The sequence below is a fragment of the Bos taurus genome, chromosome 9 (assembly GCF_002263795.3).
Source record: "Bos taurus isolate L1 Dominette 01449 registration number 42190680 breed Hereford chromosome 9, ARS-UCD2.0, whole genome shotgun sequence".
NCBI lineage: Eukaryota > Metazoa > Chordata > Mammalia > Artiodactyla > Bovidae > Bos > Bos taurus.
In genome coordinates, this window is record NC_037336.1 from 65,632,324 (window position 1) to 65,647,359 (window position 15,036).

Here is a 15,036-nt window from a genome sequence, read left to right on the forward strand (position 1 = left end):
TCTACTTCCAATTCCTGGGTTCATCTTGTCCACCAGGATTCTGATGGCTCCCAGGACAGGGTTATTCCTAGGTGTACTCCTCAGCTTGGCTTCCATCATAGGAATGAATCTACATCTTCTATTATTGAAACACATCCCCCCACAATCATGCTTGACATTCAGAGGACTATTCTGATTGTTAATCTAGCTGTCAAAAAGAAGGTAAGGTAATAGTGATACAAAACGTGAGAAGAAGACACAATTGATAGGTATTTGAAGGAATATTTTCAAGCCTTTTAATGACAAATCATTTTCTTACTATTTGAAATTTGGTGCACTAGTTGAACTCATTCCACTTATTTCTACTCTTAACCTTAATTTTTAAATTTGAGTGTATGATTGTTAATATAAACTTTACCTTGGACTGTCTATACTAGGACTAGAAGAATTTTGTTAATTACCCAGTACAATCTTTATTTTGAAATGTACATTTACAAGATCCACTTTTTCAAAACTTTGTAACTAGTGAAGTTATATTTCTCAATAAAACATTCAGTTCAGTTCAGTTCAGTTGCTCAGTCGTGTCCGACTCTTTGCCACCCCATGAATCACAGCACGCCAGGCCTCCCTGTCCATCACCAACCCCCGGAGTTCACTCAGACTCACGTCCATCGAGTCAGTGATGCCATCCAGCCATCTCATCTTCTGTTGTCCCCTTCTCCTCCTGCCCCCAATCCCTCCCAGCATCAGAGTCTTTTCCAATGAGTCAACTCTTCACATGATATGTTGGAAGAAGCATATATGTTGATATTACCTATAGTGAAATTCATCTTTATGGCCTAAAATAAGATTGCAATTGAAAATAAGAAATCATGACAAGTTTTTGGTTTTTTTGCATATTAGTGGCTTGCTGCTGTGTCACTTCAGTCGTGTCCGACTCTGTGTGACCCCATAGACGGCAGCCCACCAGGCTCCCCCGTCCCTGGGATTCTCCAGGCAAGAACACTGGAGTGGGTTGCCATTTCCTTCTCCAATGCATGAAAGTGAAAAGTGAAAGTGAAGTCACTCAGTCATGTCTGACCCTCAGCGACCCCATGGACTGTAGCCTTCCAGGCTCCTCCATCCATGGGATTTTCCAGGCAAGAGTACTGGAGTGGGGTGCCATTGCCTTCTCCGTTAGTGGCTTAGGGAGTTAAACTAGAACAGTGATTAAGAAAATGAATTTTTGAGATAGATAAATGTTGACACTTTATGAGTTTTGTAATAAAAGGGAAATTACTCAACTTCTCTCAACTCTGTTTGATTATCTGTATTATGAGGATATTAATTTTAAGATCATGGTAAGGGTTGAATTAAACTATCTCTCTAAAAGGCTAGCGTGAGGCTGGGATGCAGTGAGAAATAAAGAGTGACTAGTTGGAAAAGGGACTGGGAATAGGGGAAATAAGCAACAGAAAGTTTGAAAAACTAGGTACATGTAAGGATCATTTTCTTCTTCAGTATCTATCTAAAAAGAACGATGTGCTGTAGATCTTAACATAGACATAGCCATAGAAAGAGTTACCATTCATATTTGTTTTTTTAAATTGACTAGCCCCCACCTCAGGGAAGTGCACAGAAAACTGTATATATTTACAGAGTAAATATCAAGATTTAACCCAACTTAGCTGCCATCTATGGGGTTGCACAGAGTCGGACATGACTGAAGTGACTTAGCAGCAGCAGCAGCAGCAGCAGCAGCTTACCCTATAGAAAAGCAGAGTGAGCAAGCCCCACAACCACAGATCAATAAAGAAGCATGGTGAAAATATAACACTTACCTCCCCAGCCACTGTTGATAGATATGCAGCCAGAGACTCCAGACTCATAAGCACACTGTGAACTATTGGGAGGCTCTGAAAATCTATCTACAGAGTAAACAGAGTAGGTGAAAAGAGTTAAACCTTGAATAGAAAGTCATAAGAGAGGAAAAGACTCATATGCTCCCCCACAAAGAGTAAGAAGAGGGTTATTCCTGCTAATGATACAGTGTATTCATATGAATAGCATTTCATTCACTTTGAGAGCTCAAAGCTTCTTAGAAATTCCAGCCTGTACAGACCCTTTCTTGCATTTTTTTCTGGTTTTTTTTTTTTTTCTGTATTATTTTCTTTATACCATATTTATTTTCTTTACTAACTCCTTCTTGACTAAGCTGGACCTGCAGAGTGTTTCACAAGGCAGTCTCTGTGTGTCCTTCTTTTCTTCCTAAATCAATCAACTTCATTGCAATAATTCAAGTGTGCAGAATTTGTTTTTTTTTTTTTCTATATGAAGGCACCACATTCTAGTCCTTGTTTCATTCTAGACTCCATCTAGTAACATCCAAAGAAGACAATTTAAAAAAGAATTTGATGAGAATGGGAAGCTAATTCAGTTCCAGAATCTCAGTAATAAGATAATTGATTTAAGAAGTAGTGAGAGCAAAATACAGATGGAGAAATTCACCCCAACTGAAGCAGAAAAGAGAGGAGCATTCTGGAAGCACAGAATTCCGAGCATCACACTTGACTCCATTTCCCCATCCTACTTGTTTAAGTGCAGGAAGAGACTGCTGTATTCTGGGCCCGTGCCTCCTTGTTTTCAGCCCTTTTTTGTGCCTGAACCTTACAACTTACAGGAAAGAGACTGTGCAGTGAGGGCCATATCTTATTTACTCTTTCTACTAATATTTAAGAGGCAAAACTCAGGCTTTCAAGGAAAAGTATGTTCCTTACTTTAGTTTGTGTGAAACCTCACCCTGGGTTTCATAGCTGAAAGAAATTTTGTCATATTTCCTCTAATTATCTCACCTCATGCAGCAGAGATATTTTGTTACCACCTTGCCCTGAGAAGCTGTGTCTACTCAGTGGCTAAGTCGTGTCCAACTCTGTGGGAACCCATGAGTCTAGCTGGCCAACTCCCCTGTCCATGGGATATTCCAGGGAAGAATACTGAAGTGTGTTGCCATTTCCTTCCCCAGGGGATCTTACTGATCCAGGGATGGAAACTGGGTCTCTGGTGTCTCATGCCACGGCAAGCAGCTTCTTTACCACTGAGCCAGATGGGAAGCCCAGGCTCTCAGTAGTCTCAGCAGTAAAGAATTTGGGACAAAGACAACAACAAAAAATATTTGCTTTTCCAAACAATAAGCTTTTTCAGTTTACAGGAATTTATATAAAAACTGCATTTTTAAGCCAGAAAGTCTATAAAATGTAAAGAAAAGGTATACCGTATACTTTTACTAATCAAAAGAAGTGTTTAATAGGTCCTAAGAGAGCCTGAATACTAGAAGATAAATGATTATATTGACTGCATACTCAATCAGCATTCAGAGAGTAAAACAGATTAGATATTATGACTTTCAATAACAATGAAAGAAAAAAACAACTTTCCTTGCCTTTAATTAAAATGCACATACCTGTTTTAAATAGCTCTCCATACATTAAAGTTACCACCCAATGTACATTCCCTGTATTGTTTTTGCCAAATGAAGCAAAATATTTGTCTGATTCTGTTATAAGGATCTTACATATTCTTAGTCGATCCATATATTTCCAGGGATCAATGATTATCTTGTTATTCTGCACTGGAAATTCTGCTATGTCTCCATTAATCTGGTCCCAGAAAGGGAGAGAGTTGTTGTTTGCATTGGTGGTTGGCCCTGGATCTGGGGCCAATCCCACAGAAAAGTTCAGGAAGAGAAAAGCAGGGATCAGCAAGGAAGACCACATCCTCTCCCTGCCTGTTGTACTTAAGTGTAAGTCTCAACCAAAAGCAAGTTATATAGCAGATGGGAGGTAGTCTTCTGGCCAATTAGAAAATGACGAATAAACTGCCCAACAAGCACCTGAATTGATGAGTAAATAATGAACATCTGCCAACACGGATTTAGCAACTAAAATTGTAAAGGCTTCAGATAATTGTAAAATGCTTCAAATAAATTATTTGCACAGATAATTTATTGAAAATAGGTATTATTTCCCGTAGTTTAAACTATGTAATCATTGTCAGTTTTTCTAAAACAACATATTAAATTTAACCCAAAGGAATACTTTCATGTTTTCCTGTTTTATTGTGAAATAGTTGACATGCCATTGCCTAAGTTTAAGGCATATAGCATGAAAGGTTGCTTTACATATTTTGTAAAATGATTACCACAAAAGTTTCAGCCAATATCCATCCTCTCATCTAAATACAATGAAAAGAAAGAAAAAATAGGGAAAAGCACTTTCTTCTTGTGATGAGAACTCTTAGGTTTTACTGTCCTCACAACTTTTTAATATATAATACAACAGTGTTAGGTTTTCCTGGTTTCTCAGTGGTAAAGAATCTGACTCCCAAGGCAGGAGACCTGGGTTTTATCTATGAGTTGCGAAGGTCCCCTGGAGAAAGAAATGGCAACCCCCTGCAGTATTCTTGCCTGAGAAATCCCAAGGACAGGGGAGCCTGGCGGGCTATAGTCCACAAAAAGTCGTACATGACAGAGCATGCACAGGCACTGCAGGGTTAGCTATAGTCATCGTGTTGTACATTACATCCCTAGTATTTATCTTATAACTGGAAGTCTGTACTTTCTGACCAGCTTCTTCATTTCCCTATCCTCCTGACCACCTCCTCTGGTAACCCCAAATATGATCTCTTTTTCTACACGCTTTTTTTTTTTTTCCTTTCAGATTCTGCATATGAGTAAGATCATATAGTTTTTTTCTTTCTCTGACTTACTTCACTTAGTATAATACCTTAAAGGTCCATCCATGTTGCAGCAAATGTCAGGATTTCCTTGCACTTTATGGCTGAATAATATTCCATTGTATGTGTTTATCACAACTTCTTTATCCTTTCATCCATCAGTGGACACTTAGATTTTCAAGACTTGGCTCTTGTAAATAAAGCAGCTATGAATATGGGGTGCAGATATCTTTTCTTAGTGTTTTTGTTACCATTTGGATATACTCCCAGTGGGTCTCCCTGGTAGCTCAGACAGTAAAGAATCTGCCTGAAATGCAGGCGACCTCAGTTTGATCCCTGGGTCAGGAAGATCACCTGAAGAAGGGAAGGGCTTCCCACTCCAGTATTCTTACCTAGAGAATCCCAAGGACAGAGGAACCTGATGGGCTATAGTCCATGGGGTCTCAAAGAGTCAGACATGACTCTTTCATACTCTAACACTTCCATAATTCCAGAAGTACAATTGCTGGGTCATATGGTAGTTTTATTTTATATTTTTTGAGGCTCCATACTGTTTTCCATAATGACTATACCAGTTTACAATCCCACCAAACGTGCACATTCATGCTAGCATTTGTTGCTGCTGCTGCTGCTGCTACATCGCTTTAGTCGTGTCCAACTCTGTGTGACCCCATAGACAGCAGCCCACCAGGCTTCCTGTCCCTGGGATTCTCCGGTAAGAACACTGGAGTGGGTTGCCATTTCCTTCTCCAATGCATGAAAGTGAAAAGTGAAAGTGAAGTCGCTCAGTTGTGTCCGACTCTAGCGACCCCATGGACTGCAGCCTACCTACCAGGCTCCTCCGTCCATGGGATTTTCCAGGCAAAAGTACTGGAGTAGGAGGGTGCCATTGCTTTCTCCGCTAGCATTTGTTATCTGTTGTCTTTTTGATAATAGACATTGTGAGGTGGTATAACTGTGTGAGGTGGTATCTCATAGTGGTTTTCATTTGCATTTTCCTAATAACTTGTGATGTTGAGCATCTATTTATGTACCTATGGATCTTTTGTATTTCTTCTTTGGAAAAATATCTTTGTTTTTTACCCTGAGTTGTTTGAGTTTTTTGTATGTTTTGTATACTAAACCCTTATCAGATAAAGTAAAAGTGAAGTTGTTCAGTTGTTTCCGACTCTTTGTGACCCCATGGACTGTAGCCTACCAGGCTCCTCCATCCATGGGATTTTCCAGGCAAGAATACTGGCGTGAGTTGCCATTTCCTTCGCCAGGAGATCTTCCCGACCCAGGGATTGAACCCGGGTCTCCCGCATTGTAGGCAGACGCCTTACGCTCTGAGGCACCAGGGAAACTCTTAACAGATAAGAGTTTTGCAAATATTTTTTCCCATTGTCCCGGTGGTCTTTTCATTTTGTTGATGGTTTCTTCCTCTTTTTAGTTTGATGTAGTCTTGCTGATTTATTTTTAAATTTGTTACTTGTGGTTTTTTGAATTATATTCAAAAAAACATTAATGAGACTATTGATGAGCTTTGTTCCTATGTTTTCTTCTAGGAGTTTCATATGTTCAGTTCTTAAATGTAAGTGTTCAATTCATTTTAATTTAATTTTTGTAAGTGTGTTAAATATGGGTCTGGTTTTATTCTTTCACATGTTTTTATTCAGTTATCCCAGTGCTATTTATTGAAGATTGTCTTTTCTGCATTGAGTATTCCTGGCTTCCTTGTTAGATACTAGTTGATTGATTATGCTTTGGTTTATTTCTGGGCTCTGTATTCTGTTTAAGTGGTCTATGTTTCTGTTTTTATGATGGTAACCTAGTGTTTTGATGCCTAGAGCTTTGTAATATAGCTTGAAACCAGAAAGTGTGCCTTGCTATATAAGTGCCTTGTTATTTTTTCCTCAGGATATTTTTTGGCTATTCTTAGTCTTTTGTGGTTCCATATAATTTTCAGAAGTGCTTTTTCCTACTTCTGTATAAATGCCTTTGAAATCTTGATAGGGATTAGTTTGAACTTAAAGGTGGTTTTGGTAGTATCAATTTTTTGACAGCATTATTTTTTCCAATCCATGAGCATAATGTATCTTTCCATTGATTTATGTCTTCTTTGATTTCTTTCATCAGTGTCTTATGATTTTCAGAGTAGAGATCTTTAGCACCTTTATAAATTTACTTCTGTGTATTTTGTTTTATTTATATTGTTATAAATGGAATTGAATCTTCACTTTGTTTAAGAATTTTGTTAGTGAACAGTGTTGCTACTGATTAGTGTATGTAAATTTTGTTAATTTGTTAATTTTCCAACTTTCCTGAATTCCCAGGATAGATCTAACAGGTTTTTTCAGTTTGTTTGTTTGTTTTTTGCATCTAACAGTGCTTCAGTGTAGCTCTACATGAATTCAGCCTATCGGGAGATTCTTTTAGCCTCACGAATCTGAATGTTTATTTCTCTCTCCAGATTTCCGAAGTTTTCAGTCATTTTTGCTTTATATGTACTTTCTCTCCCTTTCTTCTTTTCTTCTCTTTTTGAAGTTCTCATATTGCAAATGTTTTGTTTCATTGTGCCCCATAATTCCATAGCTGTCTTCAATCTCTTTTATTATTTTTTCTTTTTCTCTCCTGTCTCAGTAATTTCCACTGTCCTATCACTTTAGTTCATGGACTATTTCTCTGCATAGTCAGTCAGTCTGCTTTGTTGCTCTCTATTAAATGCTTCATTCAGTTATTGTATTCGTTTTCTCTAGGATTTCTGTTTCTTTTTTTAACAGTTGCTCCTTTTTTATTTTTTTATCAAACATCTCATTCTGTTGCTCATGCGTTGGTTTCCTAATTTTGTCAAGTTCTCTTTCTGTGTTTTCTTATAGTTCACTAAACCTTCTTTTAGAGAATTAGTCTGAGTTTTTTGTCTGACAGTTTATAGTTCCCCATTTATTTGGAGTCAGTTATTAGATCTTTATTAGATTCCACTGGTCTTGTCATATTTATCTGATTATTTTTTCTGTGTATTTGAGTAATAGGATTTCTTTTCCAGGCCTTATAAGTTTGTTCTCGCAGATATTTTTCTTTACTGTTCAGCTCAGTTTGGGTTTCTGGGTGTGTCTGCTGGTAATGTTTTAAGGCAGGAGGAGCCTGCTATTATGGTCTATTCTGGGGCAAGACACATGTTCCACCTTTGAGGATGGAGATGGGATGGGGTGCACCACTGGCTGAGGACAGTTGGCTAGGACTTCTGGCTTGGTTTCCTACCCAAATGAGGTTGCAGAATGGAATCTACGACTGCATGAGTTCTTTGGTCAGGACCAGGTAGTATATTCTGTAGTAGGTGGGACTATGAATTAGCTTCCCTACTCTGGCAGGGCAGCAGACCAGGACACAGGGATTGTATAGCTCATTGTTTTCTGGTCCAGATTCAGCCTGAGTGTGTGCTGAATTTTCTGCTGAGGCCACCAGCTTTGCTCTGCAGTTGCGGGGAGCCGTGGGCTATCCTCTGGTCAAGTGGTACTGCCCTCCAACTTTCCTGATGAACAAGTGCTGGGGTCCAGCCCCAGCTGATCCAGGGTATTCGAAGGAGAGACGGTGTCGGCAAGGATCAGGAAACAACTGCTTAATTAAACGTTAATTAAGGATATAAAGAGTAATAGAATGAGGATAGCTCAGTGAGGAAATTCAGTGGAGAAAAGCGGCTGAAATAAGGATAGCTCAGTAGGAAAATTCAGTGAAGAAAAGAGGCTGAATAAAATTCCAAAGCAGGGAATTAACGTCACCTACGAAGGCCGCAGGCGTCCTCCCGTTCTCCCGAAGGAGAGGAGACACTAAGGCCTCCCTGGTCGGATCTTAGAAGCCCAGGCAAAATTAGTAGGCTTGATGAGCTTCCCCGCCTCAGAGGAAAAATTCAGCCAGAAGGTGAAAGAAAGAACGACATGGGGAGACCAAATTTTGGTGAACAAAAAAAAGGGGCATACTTTATTTTCCAAAGTAGTTTTATACCTTAAGTTGTGCATAGAGGATAATGGGGGAAGGGGTAGAGTCATGCAAGGACAGCAGTTCCTGGTTCTAATTGAAGCCAGGCTTTCAAACTTATCATATGCAAAAGTTCAGGTGATTTACATCATCTTCTGGCCAGGAGGCCTGTTAACATTTTAAGAAACTTATCTTTCTCTAAAGGTGATTATTCCAAAGTCAGGCACCAGCCTCCAAAAAAGCATTGGACAAAGCTGCATTCCTATAGGACAAAGGTGAGGTGGGCTCAGTCAAGAAAAGAATTAACTCAAGGGTCCAAGGTTACAAACATTGAGGCTACTACTTACATTTCTATACACCCATTATATCAATCAATACACTGCCAAGGACACAGTAGGTAAGGGGTATGGAGACTTAGCAGCAAACATTGGCCCAACAAGTGAAAAACCCTTCACCAATACAATTTCTAATCAATCTTTTAACTACTCAAAAGAATCTGTGTTTAGACAGTTTAGAACATCTCCTGCCTCTCACAGTTGGGAGTCTCTGAACAATCACATGTGGCCGGAAAAAACCTATTCAGGCAGGCTAGAGGACTTCCAAAGGAGTTTGTAGGTTGGAACACTGTCACACCCAGGAATTGTTAACTGGAGCTGTAACCTAACTCTTTCTTCAGAGAAAGGTAGTGGGGGACAGCCCCCTGTAAAGTCAGAGGTGTAGGTGAGAGCACAAAGCAGAAAGTAGGCAGACTCTGGTTTTGGGGGTAGATGCTCGAGAATTTCCAGGGGGACCCTGAGGCTCGATCCCGCCTTTGTGTATGCCAAGCCTCCTTCCTCATGACTTTGCCATGGGCGGAGCTCGCTCCCCACAAACAAGGCCACTGGGTTTGCTCTGCAAACTATAAACTCCGTCTGCCCTTCTCTCAGCTCAAGTGCTATTGGACCACACAGCTTCAGGGAGTTGTTGCCGATGTTCTGGTCAGATTGGGCCAGGTTATTGTTTTACAGTCACTAAGTCATGTCTGACTCTCTGCATACCCACAGATTTCAGAATGCCAGGCTTCCTTGTCCTTCACTATCTCCCAGAGTTTGTTCAAATCCATGTCCACTGAGTTGGTGAGTTGGGTTCCATCCCAGGGTTGGGAAGATCCTTTGGAGGAGAACATGGCAACCCACTCCAGTATTCATGCCTGGAGAATCCCATAAACAGAGAAGCCTGGTGGGCTACAGTCCCTAGGGTGGCAAAGAGTCAGACAAGACTGAAGTGACTTAGCATGCACAAACTGGTGATACTATCCAAGCATCTCATCCTCTGCTGCCCTCTTCTTCTTTTGCCTTCAGTCTTTCTCATCATCGGGGTCTTTTCCAATGAGTTATGTGTGATTTTTGTCTATTCATCTGTCAATGGACAATACATTTGCTTCCTTACTTTGGCTATTGTAAATGATGCCAAAATAAACTCTAAAATGCAAATATCCTTATGAATTATTTTTTTCTTAGGGTAAATATCCAGAAGTGAAACTGCTGAATCACATGGCAGTTCTACTTTTAATTTTTTGAGAAGCCTCTATACTATTTTCCACAGACTCATAGATATTGTATTCTTGCCTGGGAAATACCATGGACAGAGGATCCTGGCAGGTTACAGTCCATGGAGTCAGAAAGAATCCATCAGGACTTAGTGACTAAACAACAACAACAACAATACAGGGAACAGATTATTGCTGGGGGTGGGGTGGGGAAAATAGGTGAGGAGTTAGAGACACAATCTCCCAGATACGTAATAAATAAGCCATGAGGATGTAATATACAGCACAAGAAATATGGTCAATGATATTATAATAACTGTATGGGGTCAGATGATTACTAGACTTATTGTGCTGATTATTTCATAATGTATACAAATGTCAAAACACTATGTAATACATTTGGGACTAACATAATATTGTATGTCAACTATTTTCAAGAATAAATAAAGAATGCTCCTGAAGCAACTCTAGAGTCACCTTTGCCTGGGACTAGTTTTATTTACTACTAAAAAGTGACATTCATGGAGTATTTACTGAATGTTGTACTTATTCAATAAAAACTCCTCCATATGGTTGGAGGAAACTTGAATGAATGATGGCCTTCTAGGAACTTAGGGAATTTGAAGGCTTATGCACCCCCGGAAAATGTTTTTCCTTTTGTCTTGTAGAGTTTCATTCTATACCTATGCCGATTGCTATTCAAACAAAAGATTGGAGGGGAGGAGAACTCTAAGCAAATTTCTGAAGTTCTGTCTTTGCATGCTTTCCTTTTTATCCTGGCATTATACTTTGCAAATTCTGATAGCTTTAATTTCCCTAAAGTCCAACTTTTTTCTCCTCAATTCAGGATAAGCTCTGGAGTCTTGGGTTTTTGCCTCTTGAGCTTAGCAAATGGCAGAAAATTATGGCTTTTAGGACTCACTAGATTTGTTTCCTTTTTTCTAAACCATTACTTCCCTCTCCTGATTGCTTTCTCCTGTCTGGAAATAAATTTATATATTTTATCCTGGTTTTTAGTTTTTATGCAAGCAGCAATTCCAGTTGGAGTACCTTTGTAATAGGCTGAAGCAGAATTTCTTAAACCTAAAAGATTTGAGCATCTGGAATAGAGTTTCCAAATTCTTTATCCTCAGGGACAATAGTGACAGATCTTGGCATAACATTCATAAAAGAGGCAAGGTTTCAGTGTTTGGGTCCTATCAGTGGCATTTCTATCTTAGAAGTCAGCTCTGAACTATTCAAGAGCAAAAGGCCCAATCTGATAATTCTTTTTTCCTAGACTTGAAACCAGTTACTCCTGCAGGAACAATCAGGAGGACAATTTTTTCTTCCTCAGAACACTACTGACATTAAGAAAAAAATATCATAGACAAAGTAAATATTCTGAACCTTACTAAACCTTACTAAAAAGACTTTTGCCCATAAAAATATTTTAGATACACATCAAGAGGATGGTATAAATTCTTGAAGGTTAGAAGAGAAATATATAAAGAAAGAGATGACTTTTTTCTCAGTGCTTTAAATATGGACCACATTATCTAAAATTCTCTAGTAATTGCAAGTCCAGAAACATTGTTGAAGTTCAAAAATCTAAGAAAAAGAGATCTGATGTCAGAAGCAAGTTCAGTTCAGTTCAATTTAGTCACTCAGTCGTGTCCGACTCTTTGCACTCCCATGAACCGCAGCACGCCAGTCCTCCCTGTCTATCACCAACTTCCGGAGTTTACCCAAACTCATGTCCATTGAGTTGGTGATGCCATCCAACCATCTCATCCTCTGTCGTCCCCTTCTTCTCCTGCCCTCAATCTTTCCCAGCATCAGGGTCTTTTCAAATGAGTCATCTCTTTGAATCAGGTGGCCAAAATATGGGAGTTTCAGCTTCAACATCAGTCCTTCCAATGAACACCCAGGACTGATCTCCTTTAGGATGGACTGGTTGGATCTCCTTGCAGTCCAAGGGACTCTCAAGAGTCTTCTCCAACACCACAGTTCAAAAGCATCAATTTTTTGGCATTCAGCTTTCTTTATAGTCCAACTCTCACATCCATACATAACCACTGGAAAAACCATAGCCTTGACTAGATGGACCTTTGTTGACAAAGTAATGTTTCTGCTTTTTAATATACTGTCTAGTTTGGTCATAACTTTCCTTCCAAGGAGTAAGCATTTTTTAATTTCATGGCTGCAGTCACCATCTGCAGTGATTCTGGAGCCCCACAAAATAAAGTCTGACACTGTTTCCATCTATTTGCCATGAAGTGATGGGACCAGATGCCACGATCTTAGTTTTCTGAATGTTGAGCTTTAAGCCAACTTTTTCACTCTTCTCTTTCACTTTCATCAAGAGGCTCTTTAGTTCTTCACTTTCTGCCACAAGGGTGGTGTCATCTGCATATCTGAGCTTATTGACGTTTCTCCTGGCAATCTTGATTCCAGCTTGTGCTTCCTCCAGCCCAGCATTTCTCATGATGTACCTGCATATAAGTTAATTAAGTAGGGTGACAATATACAGCCTTGATGTACTCCTTTTCCTATTTGGAAACAGTCTGTGCTTCCATGTCCAGTTCTAACTGTTGCTTCCTGACCTGCATACAAGTTTCTCAAGAGGCAGGTCAGGTGGTCTGGTATTCCCATCTCTTTCAGAATTTTCTACAGTTTATTGTGATCCACACAGTCAAAGACTTTGGGATGGTCAATAAAGCAGAAATAAATGTTTTTCTGGATCTCTCTTGCTTTTTTGATGATGCAGTGGATGTTGGCATATTTGATCTCTGGTTCCTCTGCCTTTTCTAAAACCATCTTGAACATCTGGAATTTTACAGTTCACATATTGCTAAAGCCTGGATTGGAGAATTCTAAGCATTACTTTACTAGCGTGTGAGATGAGAAGCAAGTTAGTGTGACTTAAAAAAGAAACCTCTATCCTTTGACCAGCATACCCTTAAAGTTGCAGATGAAATCCCTTTATCTAACAATTGAGCACACATTCCTGGAACACTAAGTGCAACTAAGTGCTTGCTAGAAAAGTGTCAAGGATGGGAAGGAATTCTGGGTAGGTTAGTACAAAATATTTAAAGTAATATTAGGTGAATTTTGAAATGACGTGGAATGGGAAATTCTTGTATAAATAGGAATTCTTATATCTTTATGTTGCCTTTTTATTTTTTTGTATAGTTCCTGGTGCTCTAGTCTATATTAGTTAATTAGCTACAAATGAGGAAGCCCGTACGTTTGTGAATTTCATCTTAAAGGACACGAGGCCTTTGAGTTCTGTCACTTCATGTACTGTTTTACACCCCTTTTACAGTTTTCTGGGGCAAAAATTTCTTCTTAATAGTGGTTCCAGGGAATGGATTCTTGAAAATGGAAGCATAAGGACTCTAACTGATTCTGGTCTCCTCCCTCACGAATATAGTCCAAACTCCCTTAATGAACATCAGTACAATTTTTAAGCCTGACTGGCTAAGCAAACAAGCAATATTGCTACTATATAATATTTATATAATATAAATTTTAAAATATTCATGGTAAAAATCTTATCCACAAACCATCATTATCCCCATTTATATTTCACTTTCTTGGTATTTCTTATCTGTTTTATGTCTTTTAGATATAGTTTGATATTTTAGGGGTTCTCAGTTTACCCCAGCAAAAGCCATATATAGATGCCTATCTTTGGATATGCATTTCAATGCAACAGTTTTCTGGAGCTAACCATAGCTGTAAATTATCTTCCAATTTTTCTGTAAAGTTTTAAGGAATAAAAGAACTCATCATAAGAGTAAAATCCGTTCAATAGAACAGACATATACAGTAGCAGAATAGAAAATGTATTGACACTTTTATGATGACCATCTCAATGATATTTGAATTCTTTGATAGAATGACTATCATTTTATGGAAAAATAAAAGAACTAGTGAACTCACTTTGATGTCAACCACAAGGAAAGGAAAACACATTATTTGACCACTTTCATTTACTTTTCTTCTAATCTGTAGACTATATCAAATAATGTTAAATTCTAAAAATTGCCTGCATCTCATATCTCTTCTTGTTCCAACTGTATATCCTCACTAGTTTGCACTGTGAAGTGATTCAGTTTTCTACAAAGATTGTGTTGTCATAATATCATTTCATGCACTTAATCATCTTGCTTCATAGAAAAGTTCTGAGATTCAACACAATGGTTTGGGGGAAGTGGGTTTCTCTGAGACTTGTCCTAGGCTTGTTTTGATGAGTTGGCCCCAAACTTGCATCAATCTTAATTACCTATCTTGTCAGAAGAACATATAAGAGAATCCTGGAACAAATAAGAGAGGTGTTTTTCCAGGTATTGCTGGGAGAAGGTGGGGTAGTGGAAGGAAGAAAAAAGAAATGTCTTCTGGAGATGTAATATTCAGTAAAAACAGTATTCTTGGGGGTTTGAACACTACTCTGCCCAGTATAAAAAAGAGAACTGCTGGTCTTGGGAGATGGATACGATCTGTCAGACAATAGGGCCTAATTAACTCACAGACACTGGAAGGATTTTCTTCCAAGCATCTGCTAGCACTTGGTTACTAGAAAGAAGTAGTTAGCAAATGGACTGTTTGTTACTGAGGCAGCACACTTGCCATCAGGTCTATGCCAGGACACACAGAGTTTCCTATTGCACTGCAAAAAAAAAAAAAAAAAAGTTACAAACTTAGTGACTCAAGAGACACAGATTTATTATATTATACTTCTGGTTTCAAAAGCCCAAATATTGGCTTCACTGAACTTAATTCGAGGTGTTCACAGGACTGATTCTTTTTGAAGCTTCTGAAGGCAAAATCAATTTCCTTGCATTTTACAGTTTCTAGAGGCCACTTAAATGTCTTGCGAT